The sequence below is a fragment of the Uranotaenia lowii genome, chromosome 1 (genome assembly GCF_029784155.1).
Source record: "Uranotaenia lowii strain MFRU-FL chromosome 1, ASM2978415v1, whole genome shotgun sequence".
NCBI lineage: Eukaryota > Metazoa > Arthropoda > Insecta > Diptera > Culicidae > Uranotaenia > Uranotaenia lowii.
Window position 1 is genome coordinate 88,768,505 of NC_073691.1, and position 13,037 is coordinate 88,781,541.

Consider the following 13,037-nt stretch of genomic DNA (forward strand, 5'->3'; position numbering starts at 1 on the left):
TTCAGATTTGAGCTTTATTCATACCAAACTAGCTTGTTCTAAAAGTAAAAGCTCCTGACTGAGAAAACAGCTGTCAAAAAAACTTTATTCATAACAACCGAAGCAATTGCTTTAAGCGACTGCTCGACTGCTCGATTCAGTTTAGCAAAAGCAATTACTAAGTTTTTTTCATACCACCCATTGACAGTTCATTACGAACACTCCGCTACCGAATGGCCTCAACCATAAACCTTCAAACAGTGGGGACGATTAAACCAAGGTTCTTAGATACACTATGTTCTCCGACTTTCACAGTAAGTAGGCGAGGAGTGAGCGGGGCTCTCAATGAGTTTGTTTATTTTTTGCTCAGCTTTTCTGTGGTTTGTTGGTAAACAAACTTCATGAGTTCCGCATAGTGGCATAGCCTACATAGCCAAAATGGCTGAATCGGGAATTCGTTATTCGGGAACACCTCCTGAATATATACCCACCTTGGATTAAACCAGCCGGTTTAAAATCGCAATACAACAAATTACCTCTAAACAAGAATGAAACGATTAGATTTAACAAAAGGACATACCCAAAACTTGACTTTCGTAAGATAAAATTGCCATTTTCGCCCCTTCGAGAAACCGGTTGAGTTTTCAATGTTTTGATTTTGAAAGCTGCCCAGTGGAGCCAAGCCAGGTCAAACAAATTTTCAACATTCGCACTGATTTTTTGAAAACTCAACTGAAAATCAAAAGTTAAAGAAAATTCAACAATGTTGAATATGTCCGAAAACGAAAATCTGAGAGGCCTAAAGTGAAAGAGTTTTTTTTCTGTTGATTACTGGTGCTTTGTTTGAAAGATTTGAGAGGTCGAAGTAAAATCAAATCTTAAAATATGGCGTCGCGTCGGCAAACGTGGAGAGTTTGTTTCGGTGCCCTTGTATCAATATTGGTGTTAGATTTTAATTGGTTAAGCATACGAATGTCTGTTAGTGAATTGACGGAAGAGTGATGTACATTCAGCCGCCGGCGGCTTGCGACTCGTTGCTTGATTTTGTTGTGTGATCGAGTGTAGAAATGTCCCTCCTAAGCGGAGTGCACTACGTTAAAAACAATCTGTTTTGATTTATCGTGATGGGGGCAAGGAGTGTATGAGCTAGTGTATGGCATAGTAAGGAACACAAGCCAAATTTTATAATATTTTTTTATATATTATATAATCCTTTATTATATTATTCCTTATCCAGCAGATCCATATATAATGTATCATATATTTTTAGAAGGAATGCATCTGGGAATAACCTGAAGAAACTTTTGCAAGCGGAGTGGGTTGCCAACCATTGTAGGTTTCTGAGGGCTGGATGTCTTCCTTAGACGAACCATCGGCCGTGGAAGCTGGAGAAGTAATTCGAAGGTCAAGCCACATAGACATAGGCAGGACATTGCTACCGATGGAGATACCATACATACATACATACATAAATGCAAATGAAGTTTTGCAAACGCAAGGCAAAGATAAGGCATCATCTAAGATAAGGCAGATGATCGAAGCTACAAAGATAAGGCATCACCTTCTGCGTAGCGGAGGTCAGGAGTGCGCCGCGAACGTGTGTAGGATACCCCAATGTCGGGCAGTATCCGAGTAGTGCCGCTTCCTAAGGGGGAAACTGCGGGGATAAGACTTTACCATCGAGTCGATGCGAGGAGGGATCGGATCTCGAGTCGTTAGAGGAGAGATCAGGCCTCAAGTCGCGAAGAGGAGAGGTTTGTGTGGGAATCTCGAGTCATTGCGAGGAGATGTCAGTTCTCAAGTCGTTAGAGGAGAGTTCAGGCGTCGAGTCGTAAGGATGAGAGGTTTTGCTGAAAGTGGTCTTGTTAATGAGTATTGCCTTGGAGCGCATTAGCGTGAATAGACCTTCCACTATTGAAGTATAGTGTACTAAACAGTTCGAGGTGGGAACCAGGTCTGCGGCCCCAGGTGGAGTTTAGGGAGTAAGGGGTATACACGGAGTATATCATGAGTCTTCCCATTGTACCCATGGACCCAGAGTAGCAAACTGGGGGGACGCGGTGGCTCGCCGTGCCTTGGAATACAATCCGTAAACCGGGATTTACCACCTGTGGTTACCAACTAAAAGACGCAAGGCGCGTACATGATTCTTACAAATTTGCAAAGTTACAATCAAATGTGTAGAAAATGTTGATAGTTGAAAGTTGAGTTAAAATATTTCGAAAAAAAAGCAGATATACATTTTTGCCAAAACAACCTGGCAACTCTGATGAGGCCAACTCCAGATCAAGTTTCGAGATTATAGCTGAGGCCAACCAGCCATCAATACTATCGACCGTATTTGTTCCTTCCTAATAGCGTTCGCTAAAATAGCGGCTGCTAAAAGTGCCAATTCAAAAGTTATTAACATTTTACAAAACCCTCCTCTCATTTTTGACTGAACACTAATCTGAGGTCTGAGCCATCTCAGGTCGACTGTTCTAAAATTGAAAGTACCTAAATGGAAGCAGTTTAGATGCATGGAGGAAAGCGCTAAGTGTCGGCCAAAAAAATGGAATTCGAAAATCACAAGGAAAATTAATCAATCAAAGGCAAAATGCAGGCCGTTGTTTGCTATTGGAGATATGCTACTGCATCCACAAATTTTAAAATCAACCCAATACCAATACATCGTGATGTTATGAAACTAATCAACAAGTTGGAGAAGCATTTTTCAAAATCTAAAAAAAATGTATTCTTTCTCGAGGCAACCCTAGCATCGGCCCGGACAAAATGTTGGCGTGTTGCCTCATCGTGGGAAATTGAGTTCCGTCTTTGGCCGATAAATTTCTTTATTTTACTGTCGCTGCCATTGTCAGTTCCGCTACAATAGAGGTACAACAACCAGCTTTTGCCTTAACATTTAATGCGATTTTTTTATCTTTTTTTTTTGGGTTCACAATATCCTGCGGTGTAGCATGACCTCCACCAGCACCAGCAGTAGGAAACGGGGGATGCTTTCCGAGGCTCACAATGCCACCTGTGTTCGGTTCACTAAATTTCCCAACCAGAGCGTTCCGAGCGAAGCGAGAAGCCAGCCGAGGGTAAATTCGATGCCGAAAAAAATCCCACAGGTAATTTATGCACTCGGATATGCTATAATTGAATATGGGGAAAATGAGCGGAAGAAGTTGCCTTTGTACCGGTTAGTCGGAATATGACATCTAGAATCCGGTGCAAAATACGTAACAATAACCAACTAATGTTATGTCATTTAAGCGACCAGGCAGCGTACAGGTAGGCTACACCAACCATTTTTAGAGTTGTTAAATAGTTAAACGAAAATGCGTGAATCACTTTTTGTAGCAAATGCTTAAGGCGTGAATCAGGACAAAATTTGGGAGAAAAGTTGTAAATCGAACTTCTCACTGCCTATTAAAAAAAATCCTGCTCTTAGAAAGAATCTAAACATTTTAATTAGAAAATATTAAAATAAATTAAACCTAGTAAATAATCCGTAGCTTTAGGTGGAGTCCTAGTTAAAATAAATTTATGCCGTTGTTATACCACTTTCTGATTGCCGTGGAATCCTTCAGCAATGGAGCAACTGAACGACCGTGACCTGGCAGACGATATTGTTTCACTCGCCCAAACACAACCGGATATGCAGAGCAAACTCGACGACCTCAACGAAAGCTCGAAGGCAGCAGGTCTCAAAGTCAATGTCGGAACCAAGTCGATGGAGATCAACACAGGAAATCTCTCCAGTTTCATGGTAGCTGGGCAAAAAGTTGAGAAAGTGAAGTGCTTCCAGTATCTTGGTAGCCAGATAACGCCTAATGGTAGTACCAGGAAAGACATCGAAACCCGGATCAGAAAGGCCCGTTTTGCATTTGCGAGTCACCGGAACATCTGGCGCTCACGTCAGATATCTCTGCGAACGAAAATTGGAATCTTTAACTCAAACGTCACATCTGTATTGCTGTACGGGTGCGAACCTTGGTGTACATATGACGCGACGCGGAAACTGCAAGTATTTGTAAACCGCTGATTGCTAAATATCATCCGCGCTTGGTGGCCTGGCAACTGGATCTCGTTGGAGGAACTACATCGTCGGTGTCATCAAAGGGCGCTAGAAATCGAGATTCGGGAAAGTGAGTGGAGATGGATTGGGCACACGTTGCGAAAAAATGAAAATGAGATTTGCAGAGAGGCGCTTGAATGGAATCCAGAAGAAAGAAGAGGCAGACCCAGAAACTCGTGGCGGCGAAGCTTAGTATGTATGTAGTATGTATGTAGATAATCCACCATGGGTGCACGGATTCACCGCAGTTTCGCCAACGTATGCGCTAAATTGCATTCTTTAGATTATAAGTTTGACGAATCTTCAATGCAAATTAACACATACCCGACACCATGGCTTCGTGTGAACTGTCATGTAATGAATGAATTTCGTGTATGTGTATGTCTTATTTGTAGAACGAGCAAACAGTTTCGCAACCGTATAAAATTCATAACATTCTCAGTGTTATGAATCTTCGACAGGTATTCCGCATGCTTGTAGATACCTGCCCAGCTGGCAACTGATTGAACGTTCTTATATAATATAATCAATAAATGAAATAGTTGTACAACAGAATAACCTCACCTTTATACCCAACTTACCTCAAGACACTCTAAGCTTACCATTAGTTGTAACCGACCTTAATCAGTATGATAACCCTATTTATTTCCATCTGATCTAAAATAAACAATTATAGTAATAAGTATTAAGTATTAAACAGTTGAGGTGCAAAATATTTTTAAAAAAATATCGAAAATTATAGATTCATTTTAAGTACAAAACACTTAGAACAGTAAACATGACCACGTCCTACTAATAATAATTCAAGGAAAGTGTATTATTAAAATAAATGAATAAAAAAAATTTACAATAAATGTTTACATTATGTTGGCGATGTACATGCTGTAGGTAATAAACAATTGAATTACATGGAATTCAGACGTTAATTGAGAGATTCGTGAGATTCGAAGAAAGAGAATCTGCACAAATTTTTTACACCTTGTCAGGTAGTGACAAATGTAATATAAAATAATGTTATTCAATATTAAATGATTTAAAACATAACAATTTAATAAAATATAATATCATTATAGAAAAAAATATCAATTATAGAAATATAATATAGGGCATATTCGATTATCCTTGCTTTTAAAATGTTATTTCAGCGTGGATGAACGAATCAGACTTGATTATCCGTCAATCTTTTTTTTTTAACTAAAACAAAAATTACAAGGAAATCCTTTGAGAAAAAATATTTTTACATTTTTGATAAAATCATCAAATTTTATTTATCTATGCGTCGACGTATACACGGTATTATAAAAAGTATTTTTAAACGGGCAATTGTGTTAACGGATAATCAATCTTTTGTATTTTATAATTCATTATTTAGATATAATAGAACATGATATGGAAATAAATGATGTAAAATAGTATAGGAGGCAGCAACTATTCTAATAAACAGACATTCCCTATTGAAATCCGTCAAGTTTAAATTAATATGATATTACCCCAATAATTATAAAACGACAAACCACTGAAGCGTTGAAAAAAGTTCTTTAAATATCCTGAGAAAAAAAAGTATAAATAAAATAAAATTTACTACTACAATCTGCCAAAAATTTAGCTGATTCAAGATATTTCCCAAGATTATCTTAAATTAGTTGTCCTGAAATGAATGATTAGTTTGGTATGATTATTTTGAAATGCTCGTGATTGGTGGAGTTTTTCCAACCTTGATGATCTGAAACTAATGAAAATTTTCAATCCAATATATGTTACAAATATACACTTACACATGACCCGTTTCATGCTACTGATCGATAATTGCATTTCGTGACCAAATAATCTGAAACTGTGTTAAAATTAGTTTAAAATTTCAATATAAAATTTTTAAAGAATGACTGATGGCGCACAACTGAAATAATAAGGTTAATTGTTGATAAATTTGGTGATAATTTCTGAAATAACATGTTTATTTCTGTTTTTTTTTTATTTGATTGAACGGATGTAAGCTTGAGAATCTGCTAGCTGTAAAATAATTAGGTGACTCTTATAATAAATACTGTGATTTGTTTAAAAATTATTCAATGACATTTACAATAAGGCATGATCTCTATGACGATAGGTTTATCAAGCATTTCCACAGATTTTTTCCACTTATCACCAGCCAAAACGGAAAACCTACATAAATTCAAAAGTCAAATGTACAAATTGCAGAATTGCAGAACCATAATGGGAGCTAAAATTGAAGATTTATATTAAATTTCATTTTTTTTATCTGAGCTCAAAATACCGTCGCTGCCGCTGTTGTTAAGGAATAAACGATAAGAATGGAAGTGATTGAAACACCATTGAAAAAGTTAAATCATTTGTTACCCCACGCAGATACACGTAACGTATGCCACGCAACGCAAAACGCTTGTGTTCCATCGTCCACGATGCCGCGTCCTTTGAGACGCAAGTGTTCTCACATCACATTCGTCAAACCGATACCCTTCCCATCCTTTTAACGTGAACGGGAGCAGTCGGGTCGGGAAGGACACACTACTGCAAAGCGCACGCCGCTCAAAAGCCATCTGTTCGTCTGGTCAGCTGCCTAAATCATCTACCAAAAAGTTGATATTAAAAAAGAAAGAGCACTATAATACTTAGCTTCGTTTCCATTTCTATACGTTATTCCAAGGCTAGCGAAATCCCCGCGCCCCGCACAGTTCCAGTCACGGTGCGTTCTTGACATTTCTTTTTACCATCTTCCTCGAATCCTACGAGCATTTATCCATCCAAACTGTAGGTAGGTTTTCCTAAGTGCACTTTCATGCTGCCTTCCTCACTCGTGGCGGCGAAGCTTAGCCGCTGAAATCCGAACTGTCGAAGAGAATCTTGACTGGGACCAAGTGAAGACGCTGGCTCCGGATCGTCAACAGTGGAGGTTTTTTACCACGGCCCTATGCACCAGAGGATCGGCGCGGGAACATTAAGTAAGTAAGTTAGTAAGTAGGAAGGCGGACAGTACTGGAGCCGAAGATTGCGGACGTTTGAATACCCAGACAGTGTACGAAATGCCTATGAAGATGCAATACTGCCCGGATGCTACGGTAATGCTGATGATGTACCATTTTTCCATGCTTTGACGCTGCCAAGATGGCGGCCCAGACAACCATTTGGTGGGTATTTCGAATTTGCAACGCAAATATACATGCAAATATACCTGTAAACATATCGTATAAAATGTAGCAAAACCAGTATTTACGTATCATTTTGGAGGCCATATAGGTACATTAGCAAACATATTCTTGATTTGGATTGTATTAAATTACGATTTGCACGACTTGTCATGCGCATCATTTACGACTACCCTGATTCTTTTTGGAATATACTATGACAATTTAAAAAAAAGACATACACCGTCTTAGCCGATTTAGGCTTTACAGACTGAATAAATGACGTGGACAACTTAAGATTAACATTTAACACCCAGTACCGAGATGGGAATCGAACCCATGCCATCAGAGGACCAGCGATTACCGTCTTACCACGCTAACCTCTCGACCACTGAGACGTACGCGCTTCAAAATATTAGTATGATTTAATGGGAAAATTGTTGATGTTAGTTGAAAGCTTTTCTTCCCCGAAAACATTTTATCAACCAATCAGTAAAAATCAGGGAACCTAAGTAGAAAAATCATTGATAAACATATCCAACGTAGGTAAGTAGACCCATTAAATGAATCGGCACACACCGACTGAAACCGGCATTATTTTTCCAGTCCCATGACTTTTTGCTGCGGGCAACTTATTTAAATAAATTCTTATTTTATATACACATCCTGTCTAAAATACACTAGGCAAAAGCACATTCAAATGAGCTGATGGAAGCCATTCTAAGTATAAATTGTTCCAATGAGCTAATTAAAATGATAATTCTATGTAAGCGGGTCAGGAAGTTTTTCCATTATAATGGTGGTCCCGCAATCGGACTAACTGATGAGGCTTTTCCACCACGCGACGAATACAATGCCAATGGACAACAGCACTCCACATGCGGTTGGTTGTTGAGTTGTTGGGTGGAGGGCGAGAAAAAAAAATGTATAAGCACCGATGAAATTTTGTCCCGGTCGGAATGGTTCCGGAACAGGTACTTTGGAAAGGCTAATTGAATCACTAACTTTCCAATGGAATGGAACTGCATCCTTAGTTGATTTCATGCAGTAACAATCCCTAGACCAATTTCCACCCAACCTTGTCGATGATTATTTTCCATCGCGGGGGCTAGCTAGCTGTGAGCAAACTTTATTGATATGAGGTTTTCATACGTTTTGTTCTTGATCCACTGAACTGAGTAATTTTCACTAATGAAAATAACATTTTGGTGTAAGAATTTAAGATAACCTTTCACATTCAAAAGCTAAGATTTCAGAAAAAAATGTGATATCTAGAAGTGACTCAATGAATCCAAAACGAATCATTTTTGCAGTTGCAGTAGAATACGAATTGCCCTAGGTTACCCCACGGGAACGCAAAGCGCAAAAGCTCAACACGGTGCAAACTTTTTTACTGTTGCGTTACGAATCAATCTCTCGGTTCTTCTGCTTTGGTGAAAAAAATACCGCCAGTTGTTTTGTCGATGGTTACCAGGTCTGATTTCCTCGAATCACCTGCTCACGTTCAGACAGTGTGTTCTGAGTAGCTTTGGAACACTTAATCATGCAAATCTGCCAAAATAGTTTTCTTGTCATGTGATCAGTATTGTTTCTTTCCGCGACGCTTAATTTCTTCCAATCTTAACTTAATTACATTCAACAGCCGGTGTTCAATAAATTCTTAAATACTATCGACTGGGTTTTGCAACTTCCTCCATTAATTGAATGAAAAGGGGTCATACCCCTGGTCAGGCATACCCTAAGGCAGCCCCTTTCTTGACTTTTCACCATCTAACATATAAAGATGAGTTGGACTAAATTTAAACAAACCCTATAGGGGAGGGAGAGTGAGGATACTTGATCCCGAGGGATACTTGATTCCTCAGTTATATCTTGAAACTGGAATGTCTTACATAGATCAAATGTTCTAGAAAATATGCCAAATAGAAACGAACAACAAACCTGATTTCTCAAAAAGAATCTTATTAAAATTTTATTTTTTGAGTTATGTTATAACGCTTCATTTGGAAAATCTAACAAAATGTGACTTGAAGATCCTTTTATATCATTTGTCATTTAGTATCATTATAGTATAAATATTTATTCCAATATGTCAATCGTTAGAGTATAGATAACATGAACTTCTTAATACCATATTTTCAAAGCAATATTAAACTCTCATTTAGAAATTATCAAAAAAATACAAATGTTATTTTGAAACCACTTGATCCCTCGAAAACATAAAGATATGTTTTACTTCTGAATGGATCTGGATCCTTGCTAAGCACGAAATTATCAATATTTATACAATTTATAAAAAGTTTCCAAAAATTTCCTTATAAAAAGGACGCAAAAAAAGTGCTTTTAACTAAAAATTTGAAAATAAATAAAGGTAGTGCACAAACTGTTAGAATTCTTTCTGTTTGACTCTTATAAACTGTTAAATAAGAACTATGGCCAAAAAGACAAAGGAACTTTTATCTTTAGATTTTGCATGATTTTTGCCAAAGCCTAGGGCAAACTGATTAAAGAATTAATATATCCTTTCGAAATATCAACATTTTTTTAGTACCACGGAAACGCTTATAGTTCATTAATGGGTTCATGTATCGATCTCAATTTTGCGGCATATAAATTTCAAATAACACGCTGTTGGAAAATGACAAAGACGCCAAACGCCAAAAAAGACGCCATTTTTCCCTCGGAAGAAATTACAACGCAAACATATGCTGAATTTGATTCTATCTTTGTAAAAACATTATTGGCAAAGGAAATGCACATTTTTGCTTCCGTGTACTTTCCACCTGAATATGCTACTTCACATTATTTTGAATTATTCTTCCAAATTCTTGAAAATTCATTAGCTGAACAACCGGAAGCAAAATTACATATTTATGGCGATTTCAATCAACGCAACGCTGACTTTATTTTGGATGATGATAATGAAGCAATTCTACTTCCAGTCGTAGGCGAGAACGAAACGTTACAATTAATCTTCGGCAAAGCTTCTATTTTAGGCTTAAACCAAGTAAATCATGTTAAAAATAGTAACAATATTTATCTTGATCTACTTTTTACTAACTGTACAGAAGACTTTTGCGTAAACGAATCGGCTGATCCACTATGGAAAAACGAAGCATTTCATAAAGCGATAGAATACTCGCTCTTTATCCATAACTGTGCCAAACCTCGCGACTGGGAATACGAGGAAATGCCAGACTATCAGAATTCAAACTTTGAACTATTGAAACTAGAACTAATTAATACAGAGTGGTCAAGTGTATTGAAGAATGAAGGAAATGTTGATACAACAGTAGAAACCTTTTATAACATAATGATTAATCTAATAAACAGTTATGTTCCTTCAAAATTTAAAAGACGGTCCTACAGCTCTAAACACCCTGTCTGGTATAACAAAGATTTAAAAAACTTACAAAATAGGAAGCAAAAAGCTCATAAAGTCTACAAAAGTGATAGAAGTGTTACAAATCATCAAAATTATAAAAATTTATGCAACCAGCTTAATTCATGTATAAAAAGTTCTTTTGAAAAATACAATCAGAAAATTGAAAAAGAAATTAAACAAAACCCAAAAGCGTTCTTTGGCTATACTAAAAAGCAGTTAAAAAATTCAAACTTTCCTACTCAATTGACACTTGACGGAAGCATTGGAAATAATCCACTGGAAATTTCTAACTTATTTGCAACATTTTTTCAAGAAGTGTACACTTCTTTCACTGAGGCTGACCGAGATAGGGACTTTTCAGTCATTCCAGATTTAGCGTGTGACATTCAGGTCAATGAAATTGATTACAATAATGTTTACGAAGGACTTAGAAAACTTGATGCTTCCAAAGAAGCAGGGCCTGATGGACTTCCCCCATGTTTCCTTAAAAACTTGGCGGCCGAATTGACAGAGCCTCTTCTGATTCTTTTTAATATGTCATTAAATTATAGAAAAGTACCCAAATGTTGGAAAAAATCTTTTTTAATCTCGATTTTCAAATCCGGAAAAAAAAATCAGATGTACGAAATTATAGAGGAATAGCTATTTTGTCTTGCATCCCAAAACTCTTTGAATCAATAATAAATGAAAAAATTTATCAACAAGTAAAAAATATTATAACGAGTAAACAACATGGTTTTTTCAAAGGACGCTCTACAGCATCAAATCTTCTCGAATTCGTTACATACGTTATCGATTCTATGAGCAAAGGCTTTCATGTTGAGGCTATTTATACCGACTTTAGCAAAGCCTTTGATCGTATTGACATACCCCTTTTAATCTTCAAATTAAAAAAAATTGGCTTTCATCCAAATCTTCTCTCCTGGTTACAATCATATTTAACTGATCGAACGCAAATCGTTCGTTTCCAAAACGAATTATCCAAATCTGTAGCTGTGACCTCTGGTGTGCCTCAGGAGTCTCATTTAGGACCTCTCCTTTTCATACTGTTCGTTAACGACATTTCCTTTATTCTAAAACGGATTGAATACCTAATATACGCCGACGATATTAAACTATTTCTGAAAATAAAAACAACCGAAGATGTTGAAACATTTCAAAACGAAATCAATGTTTTCTTTGAATGGTGCAACAAAAGTTTACTTCAATTGAATGTTAAAAAATGCAACTCTATATCATTTAGCAGAAAGCAAAGTTACCCCATCATTGAAACAAAATTAGGCAATCATCCAGTACAAAAATGCAAAATTGTAAGGGATCTCGGCGTCATACTGGATTCAAAACTCACGTTTGTAGAACATCAGAACAATATCATCAATAAAGCAAATTGCATGCTAGGATTTGTAAAACGTTTCAGCAAACACTTTCAAGACCCATACACCATAAAATCACTATATATGTCCTATGTTCGTTCGATATTGGAGTATTGTAGCATCATATGGAATCCTTATTCAAATATTCACGAGCAACGTCTCGAATCAGTTCAAAAACAATTTTTGTTATATGCGCTACGTAAAATAAATTGGACCACTTTTCCTCTGCCATCGTATGAATCTCGTTGTAAGCTTATTGATATAGAACCTCTCAGTAAACGCAGAGAATTTCCCCAAATTGCATTTGTAAATGATGTTGTTACACAAAGAATAGACAGTCCTGAATTACTTTCAAAGCTAAATTTTTACGCACCTTCCCGCCAATAAGAAATAAACATTTGTTCTACATTAAACTTTACGACAAAGATTATGCAAAACATCAACCTATTAATCAAATGATGTACAAATACAATTTACAAAGTGAAATTATAGACGTTGCGATGAACAAAACACAATTAAAAAAGGCATTCAAAAACAACTTCATAGAACAACAAAATAGCTTACATTAGTTTTAAGTAGTTTTAAGTATTGTAGTCTACATAGTTTGACTTGACTTAATAAACTGCATTTTTTTTCCAAAAAGATAAAATAAAAATAAGAAAAAGAGATCAAGTATCCCCAAACTCCCTTACGTATGTTTTTTACGCTCTTTATGATGATAAAATACCAAACCCAATACAAAAATTTAAAAAAATTTAAAGTGCTCAAAAATGAAAAAAAAATTAAAAATTTCATGTAATTATAAAACAAATTCAAATAAAAGACTAAAAATGACAGTAAATAACTAGAAAATAATGGGGTATGATAAAAAAAAATAAATACATTATAAACAAAACATAAAAAGTGCTGAATACATCTATACATGATAAAAAAAAAATCACTAAAAATGGGTAAAAGTTGACAAAAATAACGTTTATGATAATAATAATTTTATTTTTTTAAGTAAAGCTTAGTTCTTTTAGAAATGGGACACTTTCATTTGCTAATAGCTCGTTTACTAGTAATCGGACATTCAAAATTTTGACTGCATTTTG